The sequence below is a fragment of the Strongylocentrotus purpuratus genome, unplaced genomic scaffold (assembly GCF_000002235.5).
Source record: "Strongylocentrotus purpuratus isolate Spur 01 unplaced genomic scaffold, Spur_5.0 spur5_scaffold_7, whole genome shotgun sequence".
In the NCBI taxonomy this organism is placed as follows: Eukaryota; Metazoa; Echinodermata; class Echinoidea; order Camarodonta; family Strongylocentrotidae; genus Strongylocentrotus; species Strongylocentrotus purpuratus.
This window is the reverse complement of record NW_022145613.1, coordinates 36,364,317-36,381,799: the sequence shown is the minus strand read 5'-3', so window position 1 is coordinate 36,381,799 and position 17,483 is coordinate 36,364,317. Positions and strand designations below refer to the sequence as shown.

The 17,483-nt window shown below is 37.4% G+C and overlaps 1 long non-coding RNA gene across 1 annotated transcript; it reads right to left on the bottom strand.

Moving 5' to 3' along the window:
* Nucleotides 1–7,808: 7,808 nt before the first annotated feature.
* LOC115919859 lies at nucleotides 7,809–13,414 on the bottom strand. Its single transcript, XR_004062044.1, has 4 exons — nucleotides 13,085–13,414; nucleotides 10,115–10,211; nucleotides 9,586–9,828; nucleotides 7,809–9,222 (listed from the first exon to the last, which is right to left on the bottom strand). It is a non-coding gene; the product is annotated as an uncharacterized LOC115919859 (long non-coding RNA).
* Between the last annotated feature and the right edge of the window lie 4,069 nt (nucleotides 13,415–17,483).

The window sequence follows — 17,483 nt, the reverse complement described above, 5'->3', positions numbered from 1 at the left end:
ATGATGGTGAGGAGGAGGAGGAGGAGGAGGAGGAGGGAGATAATATTGATATTGATGATGATGATGATGATGGTGAAGATGATGATGACAATGATCATGAATGATGATGGTGAGGAGGAGAAGGAGGGAGATTATTGATATTGATGGAGATAAGGATGATGGTGAAGATGATGATGATGACAATGATCATGAATGATGATGGTGAGGAGGAGGAGGAGGAGGGAGATAATATTGATATTGTTGGTGGTGATGATGATGGTGAAGATGATGATGATGATGATGACAATAATTATGAATGAAGATGTGGTTTGGTGGCAATGGTGATGTTGATGGTGGTAAGGATGATGATAATGGTGAGGAGGAGGAGGACTGGAGAGATGATGATGATTGTAAACATGGGTTTCAGAGGCCATGGCGTTCTATAATGTCTTATGATGATACAAATGAATCTATATAGAATCCCATTACGGTGATGAGTCCTGTATACTAGACTGATAAATGCCACGGCATATCAAGATGAGGGAAAACACGTCAGAAAAGACGAACAGCCTCCTAAGCTAATGCTTCTATAATTCTTTACAAAATGCAAATAGAATATTCCTCGTTTCACTTCACATCTTCCCTGGCTATCTGAAGGATTACCAATCTTTCCTCATCCTCCTGCCGTATCTTCTACCAGTCAATACAAGATGTTCTACTGATGACTATTACTGGGGTAATGATTGATGGTGAGATTTCCGTTGAAATCCTGAAAAGAATGGGCGACTGATGTACAAATTGCGTGGAGCTTTAGAGTAAGATGCCCTCTTCACACTTCAAATATTATACTGTTCCTTCTCGGGTGCATATCGCATAATAATAATAATATACATTAAAACCAATCGAGAAAAAAATAATACAAATAATTAGATTGGAATGGAAGGGATATAAAAGAGAAATAATTGAGGATGTGGCAGGAAGTGAATGAGTAAGCTGGGGGGGGGGGGGGGGGGTAGTGAATGACAAAAAAGATAAGATGCGAGAATACAAAAATGAAGAAAAAAAGACAATTAGTTACTAATTGTGATGACAAGAAAACCGATGAAAGGAGACTGTTAAATTAAGCTTACTACATTATTGACAGTCGATAATCATTAGAGGTGAAATTAATTTCTATGTATGAAATGGCTATACTTCACATGAATACCGCGAACATTTCGATTAAATCCATATGATCACTTTTAAATTCCTCCGCGCTTTAATTGACAATTTGTGCGGGAAGCGCATTAGATGGTGAAAGCATATTATCTAGCGCAAAATTAAGAGAAGAATATATAGGATCTCAACATTAAGATGTCGGCAAGCGGTGGAATCGTATAGGGATTTTACGAAATCGAAAGGGTAAAGAAATAAGTACAGACAACGAAGAAGAAAGGGAGGATTGAAAGTTGAATATACAAGGGGAGAAATAGGTAGGACACGAAGGAGTAGAAACTTCCGGGGAAAGTTGGAGTGTAATGTATTTTCTTGGAAAACTATAATATTCCGTAGGAAAATGCCACTAGAAAAAATGGGCAAAAAATATGCATGGTTTAACTATTCCATTCACATTTTTAAACTGGATAAACTTAATTACCAACAAAATAACGGATTTTTTTTTTTTTAATAATTTAAAAAAAAATAGATAATGGAACACATCTCATCGTCGAGTCTTAGTTAATGCACACACAAATGGATCGTTTTCAGTTTGATCGGTGTGGAGACATAATGGTTTTATCGACACATCATCCATCCAAGTGCTATTAAACTTTGTTTTTTTCTTCCAGTTTGATTCCTTAGGGGTTAAATATAAATTCATATGAATAAAAGTATAAGGCATTTCATCCTTGTCTATATCTATGGATAAAACTTGATATCATAATGTAACCGCATGTGACGAGTATGAAATTGGGTGAATATTGTTTTCCCGCCACGAAGCCGTCTGTGTTAAAGCACACTCGCGAATGCATGGTTAATTTGCATGCTTGGCCACTCCAAACCCGCAGTGTACTGACCACCGTGGCGCCTAGGAAATTCCATTTAATTAAATCAACTTCGAATTACCAAGGCACAAACATGTTATGCTGTGTTTAGCAACCCTTAATGGCGACAAATTATCGATGGAAAGTTATTTAATATATGTATTCATCGCGTGTTTTCCTGTTTATCGCACTTAAAATATTGTAGGAATGCGATTTTCGGTCGTATAGCATGCATAGCCACATCATGGGAAACATCACAACTGAAGCTGAAAGGCATTTTCATCGGGGGGGGGGGGGGGGGGGGATGAAAAAACTTCTGTCATAATGGCTCAGAAAGGTTTTTTCAAACTAAGCCAGTTTTGTTTAGCTGTTGCCACTGTGTTTCTATTACCAATGATTTCATATCATGACAGTGGATCAGATGGAACTAAGAACCGGGATATAGATTCCTACCCTCCTCCATTCTGAGATAGTTTAATCTAAAAGAAGCTATTTTACTGCGGAATCACTAGTTTGACATTGTTCCCACCCGTCTTAACCACTGATACCACGACCATGCAGATACACAACTGATATCAAATGAGTTTTTCATAATTATCTAAGTTGTTCCAAGCGGGTTATCAGGGTTTTGATTACTTTATTTATTACTTTATTCATTCATTTATTCATTTTAGACGAGACAGCAAAATGGAAATGTCATGACAGAACTGCATTTTCAGAATACGATTTATAGAGAAATGGGGGGATCATAATATTGCACAATATAAGTAGGGCATACAATGTCATGAAGAGAAGACAAACTCAAGAGGCTAAAGGCTATATAAACCCTCTGTAGACGAAAATGAAGTGGAACCACGCTTCATTGGGGTGTGCTATTTTTATTGATGAAATCTTTAAACAAAGACTCTCAACGCGGGCGCCATAAACCGCCCATCGCCTACAGAGACGGTGCTCTCAATTTCAAGTAAGCACTCGAACTGAACCATGTAATCGCATAATTGGATATTAACGGAAGGCCCCTACTTCATGTAGGCTTACCTTCCCCAAGAGCAAACCCCTTTCCTTTTCTCTCGCAAACTAGATTTAATTCGGCTTACTTAATCTCATTCCACGGCTTACCCCTGTTTCAGCTTGTCCACCCCTGCAAATCTCCCGTTCTAATGCTCTCCGTACGTAGCATCGTTCGAAGCGGGTGGCGGATCATAAACGCCTGATTGAGTCCGTAAGGATGCATTCAAGCATTCAGTAAAGGCCCGGTCACACAGCCCTCCACGGGCGTATCGCGGCCGAATCACGGCCAAAAATTTCTGCCCGTGAAGCAGACGCTGTTGGACGCTTTGAGGTCGCGATAAAGACGCGATACAGCCGTACTTTACCCGTCGTTACACGCGGTAAGAAATTCACACGTGGTTGGCCGCGCGAAAAAGTTTTGGGCTGCCCAAAAATTTAGACCGCGGGTAATCGCGGGCGGTACACGTGGTACACACGCGGTACACACGCGGTAAAGTCGCGGTACAGACGCGGAACGAACGTGCTAGGACGTGCTACGGCCGCGGTTAAGACGTGGTTACACGCGGAATTGGACGCGAAATTTTAGCGGGTAATCGCGGGTGGAGCACGGTCATAGCACGTTTGTTCCGCGTCTGTACCGCGTTGTTATCACGTGCATTAGCGTGTGTACCGCGTGTAAGCGTGGTAGGCCGCGGTACCGCCGCGCTTCACCCGCGATAAGGACGCGGAACAGTCGCCAGCGTCTGTTCCGCGGGCATACCACGGGTAAACCGCGGGTAAGCCAATTTTGCACATTTTCCACCACGGGCAACCGCGGGCAAAAAAAAAATCGCGAAATTTTACCCGCGATACAGACGCGAAAGGCTGTGTGACCGGCCTTAAGACCGCATCTGATGCGACACTGCAACTTTCATCTTCTTACGACGTAAAAAGTTTGCAGATAATACATGATCATGTAAAAAATGACAGAAAATTTCAGTGACGTTCAGGTAGGATGCAGTTCTTGCTTTATACAAACATACGCCTAGTCGATATGAGTGTTGAATATACCCCACCGAAAAATGTTAATAACGGGAATTTAAAAAGCATCTGATGAAGAAGCTTCGAAAACAGATTTCATAACTTGTAATGTTAGTATACCCTTCGAATATTCAACCGATATTGTTTACCATATCATAAAGAGTTCCAGAACCAAACATCATACGAGTTTCACTCAAGACCTTGCAGATATTCGGGAGAGGAAATTCTTGAGAACTTGAAAAAAATAAGTCGCTGCATTTAATTGGTGGAATCTTGAGATAATGACACATCTAAGAGGAGGTATTATAAAGTCACATCGAAAAATATTTACACGTGAGTGTAATGATTTTGATCGGATCAATTCAAAGCTAATATTGATTAGATTCGTGTATACAAGTAATCGATTTGGAAATCTGAATAGAGTGAACGGTATCAGCGTATTCATCACAAAGTGTATGAAGTCGGCGTACACCCCCCCCCCCCCCCTTTAGGGCTCGAAGAAAAATGAACTGGGTCTTCAGCACACGAGGTCATCTTCATTCAGCCCCCACCCTGGAGAAATTTCTCTCCGCCGCCCCTTGCAGCAAAATATGGATACGTCACTGGAAAAATAAAAAGAGTGTTTGGGCCCATTCTACCTCTCTCGAGGCTTCGTCAATATTTTTATAGGACATTATTTTGTGGTGCGGTCAGGTGAAAGTGGGTTTTGTGTCAGGTGAGAATACACGATGGTGATCAGTCCACCGTGAGTAAAACTATCGCATTAAAAGAAAACACGAGGGAAATTGAGAGTGCTTGGACAAGATTGGAGCAAGTATTATGAGGATACCACCAACTCTTACGTCAATCCTTCTTTCAAAATTTGTATTCTATATACCCGTTCCTTTATCGATGAATCCAAGGCAACAAAGATTAGAATAATTCATGTATTTACGACCAAATAAAACATGTAGTCGTTTTGATTTAAGATATGTAAGATTTGATTAATTTCAATACGATAATAATTCTCAAAGCATACCTGGCTATTGTATAGGATGTGGGAGGGATAGATGGAAGAAATGAAATAAATGGCACTTCCTCAAACGAACAAGACTAGTGAAGTGAAACCTAACAACTGTTTTTCTATCAAGAATTATCAGGAAAATACCATCTGCATTTTGTTTTCTTGCTATATTCTACCCCCAAACAAGTTGTGGCTGCCTAATCCACAAATTGGATTTTATTTTCCGTATCTACAATGCATGGAGCGGCTTATTCAATATATTGCGTGGCTCAAGATTTTTTAGTAGCAAGGATAAACAGTAGCTGCAGTCACGACACAGGTATGAATAAGATCAGCCGTGCAATATCTTACCCATTAAAACCTCGATGAAGAATGACACTTACTTTCTTTATTATTTTCATCAAAGAATGTTATCACGCATCCCTGAACATCTCCTTCTCTCTCTTCGTTTCTCCCACAGTGCTGGATCGTGCACCTGCACTCCCAAATGCATCCAATCGGTCGAGCGCTATCAAAGGCAATACAAGAACACATGCCATCTCTCATTTAGATGAATTCGTCTTGAGATGAGGCACAACTGAACCCCCTTTGTAGCAGTCAGCTCTATAATATCATGTTCCTCCGAGAAAAAAAAATTATGTCCAAATCAAATTTTATGACTTACAGAAAACAATGCCCTCCAAAAATAGTTTCGATCATTCTGAATTACCCGAGGGTTAAGAATGTTTCACATTCGTGTTTGACTGCAATTTTTAAAAATATAAATCGTTGGTTTGCTTTGAATACAGGAAATGAAGTGAGTTGAGGAATAATCATCGGAAATGTATCAACAAATGTGGATGGATAACTTGAAAGTGGATTCTGAGATAATGGGATTGGGAACTCTATCCACACCTTATTTTTCAACACGATTTAAAAGTAGAAATATGATGAGTAACCAATTACGTTATTTGAGAATATAACAGATTATGTACATGTACACCAATAGTGGTTGTGACAAAATGGAATTAAAGTACAGTGTTCCTTTTGGGTTGTGACGATGTATTAATCTGTATCTACGGTTTATGGACAAGAACACCAGTTCCCTCCAAAATAAGCAAGTTGTGATGGATTGAAACACTACTTCTTGGGAACATGACAACCGCTGTGATATTTCGTTGTTTTATTTCATCGAAGATGGAACAAGAAATGTGGAACTTCATGAATGGAGGCACATAACAAGAAACCCTTTAGAACTTTTGTTAAAAGGAGAAGAAAATTCGTCCCTGTTTTCACGAAGTGACGGTAGAGCGCGCAACTAAAAGAAAGTTAGTTTTGAATAAATCGCTTTCAAAGTTTCAAACCATAATCTCAACCTCTTTAATGTATCAAAGGCAAATAAATTTTATATCCTGGGATAGAAAATATCTTAATGTTTAGTTCTATGTTTAAATATTTGCATAATTTCTTATATTTTTGGGGGAAATGAGCTGTAAACATTACCGTCACTTCGTGAAAACACGAAATTCAAGGACGCGCTGTGATTTTGTTTTCACGAAGTGACGGTACGTAGCCGCGCGCGTAAAACATATGGGATTTTTCTCTCGTGGATGGAATTCCCGAAATGGACACTAAATACGGCAAAACATTTTGTTTAATTGATGTACAGATAAAATAATTCAAACTGTGAGAAAGAGTACATTTTCCTCTTTCTGTAGCTGCTTTTTCATTTCTCTGTGTGAACTGTTAACACAACCGTCATTTCGTGAAAACACAAATTGCATAGAACGCTTTGATTTTGTTTTCACGAAGTGACGGTACGTAGCCGTGCGCGTAAAACGTATGGGACTTTTCCCTTGTGGATGGAATTCTCGAAATGGACACTAAAAACGGCATTATGTTTTATTCAATTGATGTACAGATAAAATAATGCGAACTGAGAGATAGAGTACATTTTCCTCGTTTGGTAGATATTTTTTTTTATTGATAAGAATAAACTGAATGTCTCTGTATGAACTTTTAACTTAACCGTCATTTCGTGAAAACACAAATCACGCAGAACGCTTGTATTTTGTTTTCACGAAGTGACGGCTCGTAGCCGAGCGCGTATAAAACATTTGGGATTTTTATTGTGTGAAGCAATTTCATGAGATAGACACTGAAATACGGCAAAATTACTAGTTTAATATATATGTATGGATAAAATAAGAGCACCTTTTCTTCTTTGTATAATTATGATGTTAGATGTATGTCAGTTTTTGTTCACGAAGCTACGGCTCACAATAAATTAACTATCAATAGCACAGATGGATATTGGCACTAAGTGCTTTTAAAATGATTAATAAGCTATTCTCTTTAATCTTAAGCTAAAAATGGATATGTATTTAATATTATTTGAGGTTTAATTATCAGGTACATTGTATGTATAGGGACTAAAGATTGCACTAAAGTTACTATATACTTTCCACTTAAGAACACGTTCAAGTAGTCTCCCTGTCCCCCCCCCCCTCTCTCTCTCTCTCTCTCTCTTTACCCCCTCCATCTCCCCTTAATATCACACAAATTCTGCCATTTCTTGTTGAAATTCATGCGAGTGATATCAGGGCTTTTGCTACTCTATTACTATGAGGAATTTCTAAAATTTTAGAGAGGGGCCTAGCTAAATATATTTTTTCAGATAGGAAATAAAGCAAATATGTTAAGAAATATTTTTGAATGAAGGAAAAAGATTCAGTATTGATAATTGACCATAATCTGTAGTTAACTACTCAACTCTGCAATATAAACACAGAAAATGAATTTTGACTGAGCAGTTTTAATTCAAACATTTGGAACCAGAACAGCAAGTGGAAAATGGAGCATAAATTCAAAAATATTAAATAATTCATACCAAACATATCATCATCAATTATCATCAATACTGTATTGCATTTTAAAATGTACATTTAGGGTTTTGTGGAAAAGACTCATCAGTTATACATCCACGGAATACGAAGGTTATTTCATTCATTATACAGTACTTGTAAATATGCTAAAATGTCTTTATCTAATTCTTTATATACGACTTGGTTATCATGTTTATTCAGCAATCGTAGCGAGTAAATGCCACATGTGACATACAAAATGCTCGACAAACATGTACTACATGTATCATGAAGTTTTTCAATGGGAAAAATGACTAATATAATCATCATCGTTACTTTTTTGTTCATCACTGTTTTTCATAAATATCTTGTGAGTAGAGTATCAGAACCAAGTCAGTTTACACAATCTCTTTCTAAGGTATTTCAATGAAATTTAGTACACAGTCTCAAACGCTACAAAGTTTACCAATGCTTAAAGGTTGTCTTCACCCAGGTAAACACGTAATCTCTGACTAAACTATTATCAGCTAAACAATGCATGATAAACATGGAAATATCAATTTGACTAAACAATTTCATTTCTCATCAAACAGATACAATTCAAAACAGCAACATTGTTGTATGATCATTATAGGATAGTTTGAAGTACCAAATACAATTATGATGAGAATGACTATAGAAGTAATAAATTAAAACATTAAATGTGAACTAGTAACATTGTGTTTTGAGAGAAAAACCAATTGTTGAAATGTAACTTATATTCATGTTCTAATGAAGGCATCAACCCCTGTGAATACAAACATTTAAAGAAAATGGATAAACAAATTCTTCAATACAAAGATACAATATGAGGATTCATGGAACTGGAATCGAAAACTCTAATATGCATTACTGATCGAGGTAGGTATACCTGATAAATAGCAGTTCTGAGCTATACATTTGAATATTAAAGATTTATGTTTGCAGGAGTTCATTACAATACTGTAACAGAAAACTGACACCTGTACGACCATTCAGTTAATTGTTTCAGAACTCATGGAAAATGTTACCAGTTTGCTTTAAATCAATTCATTGATTTTATAATCAATCCATTTCATTGTAATTACTAGTACACACAATTACAATTATGAGTGAATTTTGCTTTATTTATGATATTCAAAATGTTTAAAATCAAACAGTATAAAAGAGAGATTGAGGTATTGAAACATTGAAGCATTGCCAAAACGATCAATGTAATTGATTCTAGTTTCTTAAGCATGCCCTTCAACACAAGTCCTTCAAGTTTCTTCACACATAATGTCATCCAAGCGATAGTGGTTGAAGCAGAGAAGATCCTTGATCTAGACTGCTTGAAAGTAAAAGGAAATAAGAGAAAGAAAAATCATAATAAAAAAAGTCCAAGTCAAAATCAATAAAAAATCATTATCAGAATTTCAATTATGAAAGGGAAACTTTAGAGTGCATTATGATTGGGCAAAATTATTATGTGTAGTTTTGGTACCCAATTTTAGAGAGTCTCTTAAAGAAATTAAATACTTTATGTGGTATCACCTTAGTATTGGAATTTTTTTATAAGGATTTAAAAAAAATTAATGCTGACCTCGATAGGACCACTCATTCCCTTAACTAAGAGACCTAAGCATTAAAAACAATTAAGAATATCTTAAATTTTAATTATTGGGAAACAATCAAGAAGGAAAAAAGATACCTTTTGACTCGCTCACAAGCATAGACAATGGGTCATCATCAGAATCGCAATCGGAGCCGTCAGGAGACTTTAAGGGTCATCATGCCAAGTCACACATGCAGCTCTGACTGTGTTCGGTGAATTGCTTCAACGGTTCCATACCGCTCCCACTCTTAGGTCACTATGCCGAGTCACATCTGCAGCTCTGTGTTCAGTGAATTATCAAGGACCCATCTTACCAGCATGTCGGTCCCTGTATCCAATCTAATTTTGTAGAATGAAAGAAATAATTACAAGTTATTTTCTTTCATTTTTTTTGCAAGCAGAGGTAAGGAAATGAATCCAATATTATCTTTTGTACATCAAATTAATTAATAGGCATAACTGACCCCAAACAGAAGTTTTCAATTGCCCCTATTACCCCAAAATAGAATTTTCCAATTGCCCCTACCAAACAACAACTACCCCTATGCACATAAGCAGTGAGTGTGCTTTAGTACTTTGCTGCTAAAGTGTGATTTTCTTGAACAGATCATGAAACTATTCTCACCTGGATTTGTGTCTGGCCTGTGGCATTCTTGAAAAGTAGATGTACCTTCCCAGTGCTTCCTTCATATAAGTGCAAATTGTATTTACTGCATCTGAAACTAAGTGAAAGCAAAAACATCATCATAATTTCATTACCACTGAAGTGTAGGTAGTGAGACATCTGGTATGGTGCTTGCTTGGAAAATTCTTTAAAACACGAAGTGGAGTTGGGAAACATTTGCTGGTATCAAGAACAATTGTTTAAAATAATTTTTGTATAGGGTGAGGGACCAAGGGTACTAAAGTAAAGTGCTGCCTTTGAATATAACAGACACAGAGTACAGATAACGAGAGAAACTAAGCTAAACATGTGGACATTGTTCCCTAAAAGGTAGACTACTCATGATTACTTCAGTCTCAAAAAAAAGTATTCCTTTTTCGGATGGTGCCATTTATTCATTTTCAGGGCAGGACCGTATCTAATTTTCAATTTTTAATTAAATGTTCATCCATGTCCTTCTTTGCTTGAAAGGCAAATCATTGAATTCCCAAACACTAACACAGTTAACCAGGAGGGGCTACATCCCAGGTCATCTCAGCTCAGCATGATGATAATTTTCATAACTCCCTTTGCCCTTGGCCATGTTGATGTTGGCCTTGGGCTTGGAGCCCTGAAATTTCTTAAACCCCAGGCACGCGCGCCTTACAAGAAAGGTCTCAGTCTTGTCGAGATCCTGATCTACTCACCTCTAGATTCTAGATTGATGAGTAGTGGCTGACATAAACTGATAATTATAAAATGATGATCTAGAGTAACTAGAGTTCTAGACTCTTAATCAAATTAATAATTAGCTAAATAGTAAATTACTGAAAAAATAAAAGTAAAACTCTAGTCTCTAACAAGTTAGACTAGAGTCTAGATCTAGACCTAGATCTACTCTCTAACTTTCTGTAAAACTTTGTTCAAATTTATAACTTAAGCAGATATAAATAGAACCTTATAGCAGGCCTTAAATTAATCGACGGCCATCGACGGCCAGGCCGTCGATGCCCCTATGACTGGCCGTGATGCCCTCCCCAAAAAAGATAAATTCACGGCCAAAAAGGCCGTGCCCTTTTTTTCAAACTGGCCGACGTGCCTTTTTTTCAAACTGGACGTGCCCTTTTTTTGAAATTTGCGCTCATAAAACCACCAATTGCGCCCATAATCATCTAAAACTAGACGGCAAGGCGCAAGTGTTTTCCGTAAAAATGCGCCCATAAATTATTAGAACAGTAAAAATACACGAATCACGAACAGTTTGCCGCCCACGAGCTCTCTTCTAGCTTCGTATTTAGTGCTTTAATAAGGCGCAAGTGCCTTGAAAATGCGCCCTTTGTTATTTTATAGGCAATGCGCTATATAGCGCACGTACGTACGTTCATGCGATCGCTTGATATGGTGCATGATGTTGACGCACGCACGCGCGCACGCATCGAAGGCCAGGATCAAGAAAACAAATCGTCAAATGGAGAAATAAACAAGCATTCAAATAGTCATTAGAGATATGTCGAGGTTTGTTTGTAGGTCTAGTTTATTATTTTATCTCAAATAGAATTTAGAATTATCTTATTAATAAGTTAAGAACACCTACGATGTTCTCGATAGTAGTTACTCTCATTTTGCCACCAGCCGACCTAGCTTCAAAAAGCTACCCCGCCAGCTTCCCAAGACGAACGTTTCGAGTCCCGGTAAAATTACGCGCTGCGAATCTCCGAGGGTGCATTGGTTTCGCTGGCAAACTTCCAGCCCGACAGCTTCCCACCAAAAGTGGCGAGAGTGTGTGTGCGAGGAACGATTTTGGTTTCGTGAACTCACGTTACGCAACTGAGCTGAGCGTGTCACTTTCAGCTGTCGAATGTTTCAGGACATTTGTACATCTTATTGCATTAGTTAGGCGTATCTAGACCTTTCTATACAACAGTTAAAAAGATAATTTCTTCAAATTTGCTCCTACTACCGAGAGAGTGTGGCGGAAGGTTTGTGTGTGAGGTGCGATTTCGATTTGGGATACCCGGCCCGGTAAACTTGCCAAGTCCTTCTTTCGATGTTTGTGAAATTGACAATTTATCTATTCATTTGCTCATCAATATTTTTAGTTGCTTTAAAATACTGTTTAATGTGCAAGTTTGATGTTCTTAATCAATCTTTCCTGTTCATATTGTTAAGATTAAGAAGTTATTAAATTGATCGTTCTATTCACATTATTTATTAAATTAACATTGTAGACTCTCTTTGAACTTATGATTAGATAAGCATTAAGGGGCCTATCTGTTTTTGGAAAATTGCCCCTTGCTCTGCTAAATTCCCGTGGGCAAGGGGCAACTTTAAAAAAAAATTGCCCCTTGCTCCTGGCTGCTAAATCTAAGGCTTGCGGGCCGCCGCCTTGTTTGTATGTACCGTAGACCTATACATTCTGTGAAGAAGCTGGTGCTAAAAGTCATGGGAAATTGATCCCTCACAAGTTTCATTAAATACACATGACATCTAACAAAAATAGAATCAATTTTTTTTGGCCTCATACTCGATGCCCTTTTTGTAAAATATTTTGGCCTCGTTGCCCTTTTTGTAAAAATATTTTGGCCTTGGTGCCCTTAAAAATATGAGGTACTCAAGGCCAAACTGGCCTTGCCCTAAAAATGACGAAATTTAAGGCCTGTTATAGCATTAATATTTGGTGTGGAGCAAAATAAGAAAGACTCTCCACTTAAGTTATTTAGTCTAGATGCATATTTGTTAAGTCTAAGTTGATCTTTTTAGTTTTGGATCACATGATACTTCACTCCTTTATTCACTTACATGAAAATAAGTATATGGGGCGAAATGTGGAACGGCGGTGTATTTTTCACACATTTCTGTGCTCATGGACATATTTATGGCTTACAAAGAATCAGAATGAATAAAAAGAGCGTACCACATTAATTTACCCTAAAAATATGTTTAAAAACTCACCTTTTCATGGTCTGTGACTGTTCCAAACTGCGAAATTTTCACTACCGTCACTTCGTGAAAATATTAAAAGCAGGAAAAGAGCAATCGATGTTTTCACGAATTGACGGCTGTTAAGCGCGTACTTGGCCGTCACTTCGTGAAAACAGAAAATCCTTTTGCTATGCATTTTCTTGTTTACGTCATCGTCATAGTGACATAATTAGACATTATTATGATCTGAAATTTTGTGAGGTTCAAGATGTTAGTGAATGATGTCCAAAAATGCAAAAAAATCAAAAGTGAAAATGTATGCGATTTTCCTCACTACCGTCACTTCGTGAAAACAGGGACGAATTATACAATTGTTTTCACATATTTATTTGAAAATCACTGACATTCAAGAAACAGAAGGTATATAAAAAAAAAAAAAATTCTAATGAAACAGGAGCTCTAAAGACGAATCAGAGCAGGGCCGCATTATTTGCCCTTAAAAAAATATATTTTATCCTATTTTCGAGGAAAAATGCATCCGTCTGCAAGAAAAATATAATGTATTTAAAGATTTCAATCAAGAAAATTCGACAGATTTGTTACAGGACTTGACTCGATTATATGTAAACATGGCGATTCCTTCTCTTTCTTTCCCGTTCCTAGCTTAATTTTGTCACTCCCCTTCAATCTTTCTCTTTCTATCTCTCTCGAGCATTCTTTCTCTTTTCCCCTCCCTAATCGTTTCTACCTCCAACTTTCATCCCATGTACTTACTTCGCTATCTCTCTCCTCATTTCCCTCTCGATATCTCACATTTTCCCGGTGACTATCTATCATTTTTATTTATCATTCCAATTACTCCTCTTTGTTTCTTTGTCGATTACAAAATATAAATGAATGAGATCGTTATATTTTTCAATCGAACCCTTTCTACAGTAATGATTGTCCTTTATTGTAGTTTGATTGGCTCTCTCATATAACTCTTTCTTGGCATCAATAACAATTCCCAATATATTAAACAATGACGAATTTGATTGATTTCGACGCGTATTTAGCGAGCCGTATCAACAAGAATAGGAAACTATTCATCAACCACAAATGAAATATTGCGATTTCATATTTCGCTCTGCGGGGCTAAATTAGAAGAGACAATTTAGATTGATTAATAATATAGTTCTGAGTCATTCTTATCCTCGGGATTTTACTTTCTCTCTCCCGCTAAAGGCAACAAACATCACGTAATGAAATTTGTTGGCCTTTGAGAAGAGCGCCGAAATAAACGAACGTTGGAATGGATGAAGGCACCGGTAATTGTTTCTGCTTTTCTCTTATGTTCCATTATGATACTGCCAACTGAGGAGCATTACCTTATTTTATCCCTCTTCATCATTTTTCAAATTCATCATCTTTATCAACATCATCTCTCTGCATATCTCTTTCTCTCTCTCTCCCATCATCACCGATTTCGCATGTGTGTCTTTTTGTGGGGGGGGGGGGGGGTGCAATATTCACAGTGTTTCCTTTACTGCTTCTCCTTCCAATCATTTCAATCTCATGTGACATCTCTTTCCTGTTTTCTCGAAACACTCGTTTCCTCCTTAAAAGTACACATATCACATTTTCCCACTTTTGATCCGAACTATACGTCTTGTCCTTGTCACCTCGATGAAACTTTTTAAAGGCCCACTGCACTATTTGTAGCTACTTGCGCCCTCTATATAACAAACAATGCCTAATCCGTGACCATTGGTCCCCCATGATCCTCTTTTTCTTATGTTAACTGAGAGCTGAGCTGATGAGATAACCACCTGTCCAGTGACCTTGCAGGGCGGTCTAATCCCTCCTGTAAACTAGTACAGATAAGCTTTAAACGAAGTTTTCTTCGTCGTCCTCTACTTTAAAAACAACCGAAATAGATCAAATGGGAACAGCCAGATTCGGGTAGTTTGTCGGTTATTTCGAGGGTCTATATCGTGAAGTCATCCCCTATTTGGATCGAGATTTGGAAAGAAAGCCTGAAGAATTAAAAACTTTCCATAAAGCTTTGCATATTTGATTCTGTTTTCCATTTACTTGTCAGTGAATGATCACTTTCCCCCCAAAACAGTTAGAAAAATGGAACAAAGTCATGTTTCTTTTTCCATCTAGGATGATAGAAAAGCCTTATCTCCTGGCTTATAGAGTTTCTGGTTTTCATGAGTGTTTGGATGACACGTCCCTGGCAAGTGGTCTTGAGTGAAATTGTGAATTTATCATTTATGTTTATTTTTCATTTATTAGACCAGAGTCTATAAAACCCTAAAAAATACATACCATGCATGTTTATTACAGTTTACTCTTATGTCGAACCTTTTCGTCGGTCTATTTCCATCTCTGTTTTCTTCTTTCTTTCTTTCTTTCTCACTTTCTAATTTGTTTCTTTGTGAGTCACCACAAGTCACCTTCGTTTTTTCCTACGAAAAATCCCCCAAACTATCTTTTCAATTCTTGAAGTAGTTTGTACTAGGTCGACTGGAAATCAAAACTTATTTTTAAAAAGCAATTTAAGCCTACATGATCTATCCAAAAAGAGGATGATTCAGATGTATTATTCCTCATCCAGTCAAATATTAATTGATGGCAAAAGGGAAAAATGTCAAAGTCTAATCAACAATGGTATTTTCTGCTGAGCTAAAAACCATTATGAATCATTCCTTCCAAGCACCAAGGCAATAACATTATACAAAAACGTGTGCATTAACGATGCTTTGGCAATTTGCCTCCTCCCCTCGGCTTGGAGCCTACTCATCTACGTTCAAGATAACTAGCACCAGCTCACCATCACGTAATCAATGTTCTTGCCCAATTCCCCTGATAACAATCAAGAAAATGAAGCAGTCATTACTTCGGGGGAGAGGGGCGGTGAAAATTAAAAACGTGCGGATGAGATAGCATCACAAATTTGCCTGCCTGCCCCTATCTCAATGAGATCGTCTGCGTGCTGTGGACATTACACAGTCTAGCAAAATGGCGGGGGAGTGAAAACAATTATTGACTGATGTCCAATTCTATGCTGCTGGTGCTGGTGAGTCTATATTCCAACAAAATAACGATGAAGACGTGGATGATTATGGTCTTCTTGTCATCTGAAAGTCATAATTCATGATGCGGGTGCTGTCTTGAAAATAAATGACAAAATATTGATTTGTTTATTGATAGAAATGATGCGACGTCATCTACCTTCGATATTTATCAGATATTCTGCTCCAAAATATGACTGAAATTTTAATCGGATATTAAATGCCGATTGAGATAGCATAGAAAGGTGAACGAACGACTACATAATAGAAAAATAAATAAGAATTATTCCAAACCACATGTTATTTTCTCAATCCTAATTCACGGACAAGGGTCGCGTGTGAAAGTGTCGATTTGATAAATTATATCTTTCTTATCCTGCACACGGGGGCGTGCCATATTGTTGAAATAGTTACCTTTTTTTTGCAGAAGGGGTGGTTGCATTGGTCAGACGTGACTTTGGGTTAGAAACTTACAATTTCGATTAGATTGAATATCCGAGTGTGCGTGTCTGAGCCGGTGATGAGGTAGTTATTATAACAGACATGTCTGTAACAGGAGGAGGAGGAGGAGGAGGAGGAGGAGGAGGAGGAGATAGAAACAGGACGAAAATCCTGCCTCAAAATGACCGTCATAACACGATCATAACGATGAAACATAATATTCACTTATCGCTCCAAGGCCAAAAATCATTTCAAAATTATCTTGAATGAATGTCATATTAAACTAGTTTAAAGCAGTTTGAGTTGTGGACAATTTGTTGGCCATAATTCTCTTTCGTTATTATTTCGGTTAAAATGAAATCTAATCTCAATATCCAAAGGCTACCTTTTAGTTTTAGGATCTGTTTACCTTGATATAACATTTTTCATTGGAATATTAAAGATTTTTTATAATAGCGAAGAATGCATAATCTTTCATTATAAAGCGATGAAAATAAAGATTCGTGTGTAGGTGTCAAATAGTTTGTAAAAGTCATAAACGACGATATAACTCAAAGTTTGAGTTTTAAAAATTGTTAATTGATACATTTCCGTTTGAATCACTACGAAACTATATGGCGAGCTCAAAATACAGTATCCACGCAAACGAGTCTTTAAAGTGAAAATAATAGAAAAAATTTCCAATACCTTTATTTTAATCATGGACCCTACATGCTTTGATAGAGGAAAACTCTCGTTCCTATACACCATCCCGCTCAAATGGACATAGGCATACATACAGGTTTCTAAAATGAACTTCTTTGGGGCACACGCGCTACGCAAATTTGCAGACCTCGAAAGTAACCTTTCAAATTGTAACACCCAAAAGTTACTTTTAATCCTCGACTTTTGACCAAATAGGGTGACAAATGAATAGATTTCTGTGTTTG